Source organism: Nicotiana tabacum, chromosome 8, assembly GCF_000715075.1.
Source record: "Nicotiana tabacum cultivar K326 chromosome 8, ASM71507v2, whole genome shotgun sequence".
Classification (NCBI taxonomy): domain Eukaryota; kingdom Viridiplantae; phylum Streptophyta; class Magnoliopsida; order Solanales; family Solanaceae; genus Nicotiana; species Nicotiana tabacum.
The window spans coordinates 80,996,677-81,002,203 of record NC_134087.1 but is presented as its reverse complement, the minus strand read 5'-3'; positions in this window follow the sequence as shown (position 1 = coordinate 81,002,203).

The following is a 5,527-nucleotide window of genomic DNA, read 5'->3' as shown; positions in this document are numbered from 1 at the left end:
TCAGTGATAAATCATATGCATACTCTCAGGGTATCAATTCAATCAGTCCTCCCAATCACTCAGTCTTCACAGTCACTCAGTCCTCACAGCCACTCGACCCTCATAGTCACTCAATCCTCCCAATCACTCGGCACTCGCACTCAGTAGGTACCTGCGCTCACTATGGGTGTGTACAGACTCTGGAGGGGCTCATTCATCCCAAGTGCTATAATAAGCCAATCATGGCATAATTAATAACATTTGTTATGGTGTGCAGCCCGCTCCCGTCATAAATTAATAATACTTGCTGCGACATGCAACCCGATCCCATCAACATCCTCACAATCAGGCCCTCGACCTCATACAGTCATCAATCTCTCTAGTCTCTCGAGCTCACAATATCATAAACAAATCAGCCCAAAAAAGAATGATGTGATGTATCAATAAATGGTAACAGAGACTGAGTTATGATATGCATATGAATGTATACGACTGAGTATGTAATTGCAATGTAAGCAAATAACTCAACGGCATAAATGACCTCAGTGGGTCCAAACAGAATAAGCATGTATCCTTGACATGGATTCTAATATGGATCACAACTCAATAGCTCTAGTATGTAGAGATTTAATGGTTACAGATAAGATCAGGTAACTACACAGTACCACAAAAATAACAGAGTTACAATTCATACGGTGCACACCCACACGCCCGTCACCTAGCATGGCGTCACCTCAACACCAAACACATAACACGTATATTCAGGGTTCATACCTTCAGCACCATAGTTTAGAAGTGTTACTTACCTCGAACAAACCAGATCAGATACCCAACAAGCCAAACGATGCTCCAAAATACCATCCCGCATGTACCGACCTCCGAACGGCTCAAAACTAACCAAAAGAAACTCAAATACATCAAATAATTCCAAAGGAAACAAACTCAATCGATAAAGGTTGAATCTTTAATCAAAATTCCAAAATCGACCAAAAAGTCAAACCCGAGCCTGAGCCTTGGAACCCGACAAAACTCATAAAATCTGACAACCCATTCAATTACGAGTCCAACCATACTAGTTTTACTCAAAGTAGACTCTGAATTGATATTCAAAACTCAAAATTTTGTTTTATAAATTTTAGACAAAACTCCAAAATTTCACTTTGAACTCATCAATCAAATGCCAAAAACGAAGATGGATTCATAAAATATAACCAAAATCAAATATAGAACACTTACCCCAATCTATATGGTAAAAATAGCCTCAACCAAATTGTCCAAATCTTAGTTCCAGAACTCAAAATATGACCAAATGAATAAACCTTCGATATTAGTATTTTTGCCCAGCTGTTCTGCCTCATTTTGTATTCCAAACGATCCCAAACTCGCTTTTGATACCTCCAATGGATTCCTTGTAAACTTTCAGTCAATTTAGGCTTTTGAATTACTCCATTTGGCCTTATAATGAAGGAGATATGTTGGTTTTAATATTTGGAATTGGTGTAGATTATTAAATATGAAGTCAATGGCAATTTCGTAATTAATCTGGAAAAAATCTAGCAACTCAATTCTTAATAAAATGATCATAAAATCCCCATACAATGTCCAAATGCGATGATTTTTTTTGCTATGGCTCCGTAATTACGATACGGGTCTAATGCTTCAATCAAAACAGAAATCAGAGCTCATTTATTTAATGTGGTACCATGTATGCTTGAAGAAATGACGTCGAAACATAAGAAAAACGAGCGCAACACAATCCAAACCTATCCGAAACTCACCCGAGCCCCTAGGGACCCCGTACGAACATACCAACAAGTACCATAACATAATACAGACCTACACAAGGTATCAAATTATGCATAACAACATCGAAACGACAAAACGCACCTCAAATCTAACTTAATAAACTTTTAACTTCCGACTTCCAAAAACTCACGCTGAAACATATCAAATCAACTCGAAATGAACTCAAATTTTGCACACAAATCCTAATACATCATAAGGAGCTACTCCTGCCTCCAACCTATCGAGCGAAGTGCAAATGCTCAAAACGACTGGTCAGGTTGTTACTGTTACACCTCATGTTTTCGTACGTAAGAGTACGTCTTAAGTCAATTGATGTAAGACAAAAAAATGAGATCATCTTTGGAAGTATATAAAGTAAGTTATAATGTTACCTTGGAAGTTACATATATTTAAGATCATGAATACCAAGTATCAAAAGGGTTTGAAGGCTTCGACTAAATGACTTGAAGAAAATAAGTTTTGTCAAAAGTCGACAAGTTGGGAATGTTATAACATGTACTTTTGGGGTGAGACTAGGGTGATTAACCTTATAAGGAGATTATGTTATGAGTTATTTTAGTTGTATGATAGTTGTGTGTCATGTTTTGAAGTCAAGCGAGTTGTGAAACAAAAGTTGGAAAAGGTTATCACAAGTTACATTCATAAATATGGTGAACATTAGGTCAAATGTAGCTGAGCATTTCTCCCAATGTACTTGAAACTACGGAATGATCTCCCTACCAAATTGAATATCTACGAGTCTAGTTTTCAATGGATTAAACCATTCATTTTTACAACAATTGAGTAGAGAGATATTCATATTTTCGCGATACTGCGCAGAATGGTAGGTGACAAGTAGGTGCATCACCTACTTGCTAAAAGGAGAGGCCACAATTAAAAGCCCTAAGGTCGGCCAAGAGGGGTGTTTTAAGGACATATTAACTTATTTCATTCACTTATTTCTCAGACCAAAAATTAAATTGAACCCTTGCACCTCCTCCCCAAAAATCCCATACAAACCCTAGGTTATTTCGGATGTTACGATGTGATTCTAGTGCCGAAAACCCCGGACAGCTTGCCAGTTTCACTTTCTCCTTCATGTAGCTATGTTGGGGGACTGATTTTTGATGAAGAAGGACTAGGTTTTTTGGTTCTACTCAGTCCAAGGTAAGTTTATGCTTCTCCTTCCATTATCTATGCTTGTACGAGTTGTAACTCGACCGTAAAGACTATACCTAGCGAGTTTCGAATGAGTAGTATGTTGTTTGTTGTTGCATCACTCTTGGATGGTAGTGAACTTATTTTTAAGTTGAATTGATGGTTGTTTATAGGATAAGAGTCTTAATTATGTATTGTTGGTTGTGTTGCTCAATTTGAAAGAAAAGACAAGTAAAACATGTTTTAGTAAATCGAAAAATCAGTTTTGAGGTGTTGAATTGTGGGACTATTTTGTGGGTTGTTTCGTGTTGTTGTTGGGTTGTCAATTTTGCTACTATTTTTATGGATTTTGGGAGGATAAAGAGTGTTGAAAATACCACATAATGTCAGGGTAGTTGGCTAGTCGTTCGTCGTTATATTTTTTAGGTTGTTGGACTTTGGTTGCCGTTTTATGTATGAAGTGATTAGGGTGTGTAGGTTGTTTTTGTGGTATATTGTGATGGATATAAGGTTGTAACATGATGCATACATGTTGTTATTGTTGTATTCTTGTTGTTGTTGGTATATGATATTGGAGGAGGGCCTTGTTATAGGGGAGATGCTGCCAAATTTATGTAAACAAGCTACTAGTTTAAGTTATGGACTTAGCCTTCACTCAGCACTAATTTTGAATCTCCTTATGCTGTGGTAGAATGAGTTGAGTTGTTTGAAGAATAGCATCGAAGGTATTAAGGACTCAACGGAGTTAAGGTATGTTAAAGCTAAACCTTTCTTTCATTTGGCATGATCCAGTAACTACATGTGTTTGACAACGAGACATAAAGAGAAGTTTATACTCCCGAATTTATATACACTATCCTAGTATCATAAGTTACAATATTCTCCCTTATTGGGACTTCATATTCAGTTTAGTTTTGATGTCAGCCAAAAGATCAATTGAGTATTGTCTTCTTCCAGTCAATAGAGCAGAGGGTCTATATATATACAGTATTACAGTATTTTCACCACCATCGAGATATAATCGGTGGGCAGGCCCCTATTGGGCAATATTATAGTATTTTCACCACCATCAAGCTATAATCGGTGGGTAGGCCCCTATTGGGCAACCTCTGATCAGATGGTAAGTTATATACCGAGCCTACTGTGGTCGAACGCCTATGAGCGAGCCCAGAATGGCCGAGATACAAAGTTTACTATGGTCGAGCGCCTATGAGAAAGCCTACTACGGTAGAGCAGCTATATGTGCTAGCGCCTATGAGCGAGCCTACTACGGCAGAGCATATATATATACCGAGCCTTATAGGGTCGGACAGCTATTTTACTTACTATATTGAGAGAGTTGAGTCAGTATCAGCAGGTAAGCATATCTTCAGATTATCTTTGACTCCCAATTACTTTCAGTTATTATATTATCAGTTCAGTTTCAGCTTTCAGTTATTATGTTGCCTTACATACTCGGTATATTATTTCGTACTAATGTCTCTTTTGCTGGGGACGATGCATTTCATGCCTACAGGTCATCATTGATAGTTGAACAGACCCTCCCAGCAGATAGAGTCAAACATCATCTTGGTTGGCCAGCTCCACTTCCTCGGAGTTGCCAGGTCTAGACCTTGGAGTCCATTTTATATATACAGATTTGATGAGTAGGTCGAGGCCCTGTCCCGACCATGGTACAGTTCAGTTATCTCTAGAGGATTGTAGACGAGTCCTGTATAGTTTGTATATCAGTAGATGTTCATGGCGGCCTCGTCAGCCTCCATATATATATATATATATATATATATATATATATATATATATATATATATATGAGCTTTTGGGTATGTTTACCCCACAGATGAGAGAGACATTATTTTCAGATGATTCAAAATATGGCCTCATCGGCCTAAGTTGAGGGTTACCCCTCCAGAGTTACAGAGTAGTACGCTCGGGCCGAGTACGGCACCGGGTGCCGGTCACGCCTCTTCAAGTTTGGAGCGTGACAGTTTCAACATGGATATATGTGTGATACACATTTGATACATATGTGATACACATATTATTTTTTCATGTTTCATCTTCTAATTCGAATTTTCAATTCAAACCATATCAAAACTTTGTCAAATTATCTCAAAACTAAGATTCAAACTCCTTAAAATGTATCAAATCTATTCTTGTCACGACCCAAAACCAACCTATCGTGATGGCGCCTATCATGGAAATAGGCAAGCCAACTACTCAACAATTTCAATACATCAAAAGCTTTGAAAAATACGAAAGCAGTTAAATTTAAGGAATACCCTTATAAAATCAAATAAGAAAAACGTAATCTCAATACAAAATCTCTCTCAAAACCGGGGCATCACCGAGTACATGAGGACTTACATAGGAATATAGTTTAATACAACGTCTAGAGAATAAAACTGAAATATAAAATGAAGATAAGGGAGGAGAGTCAAGGTCTGCGAACGCCAAGCAACTAACTCGATAATCTCCGAAGATCCGGACTCCACAACTCAGCAACCGTTGTGACCGGAAGTACCTGGATCTGCACACGAGGTGCAGGGTGTAGCGTGAGTACAGCTAACTCAATAAGTAACAAATCTAACCTTTGGATTGAAAT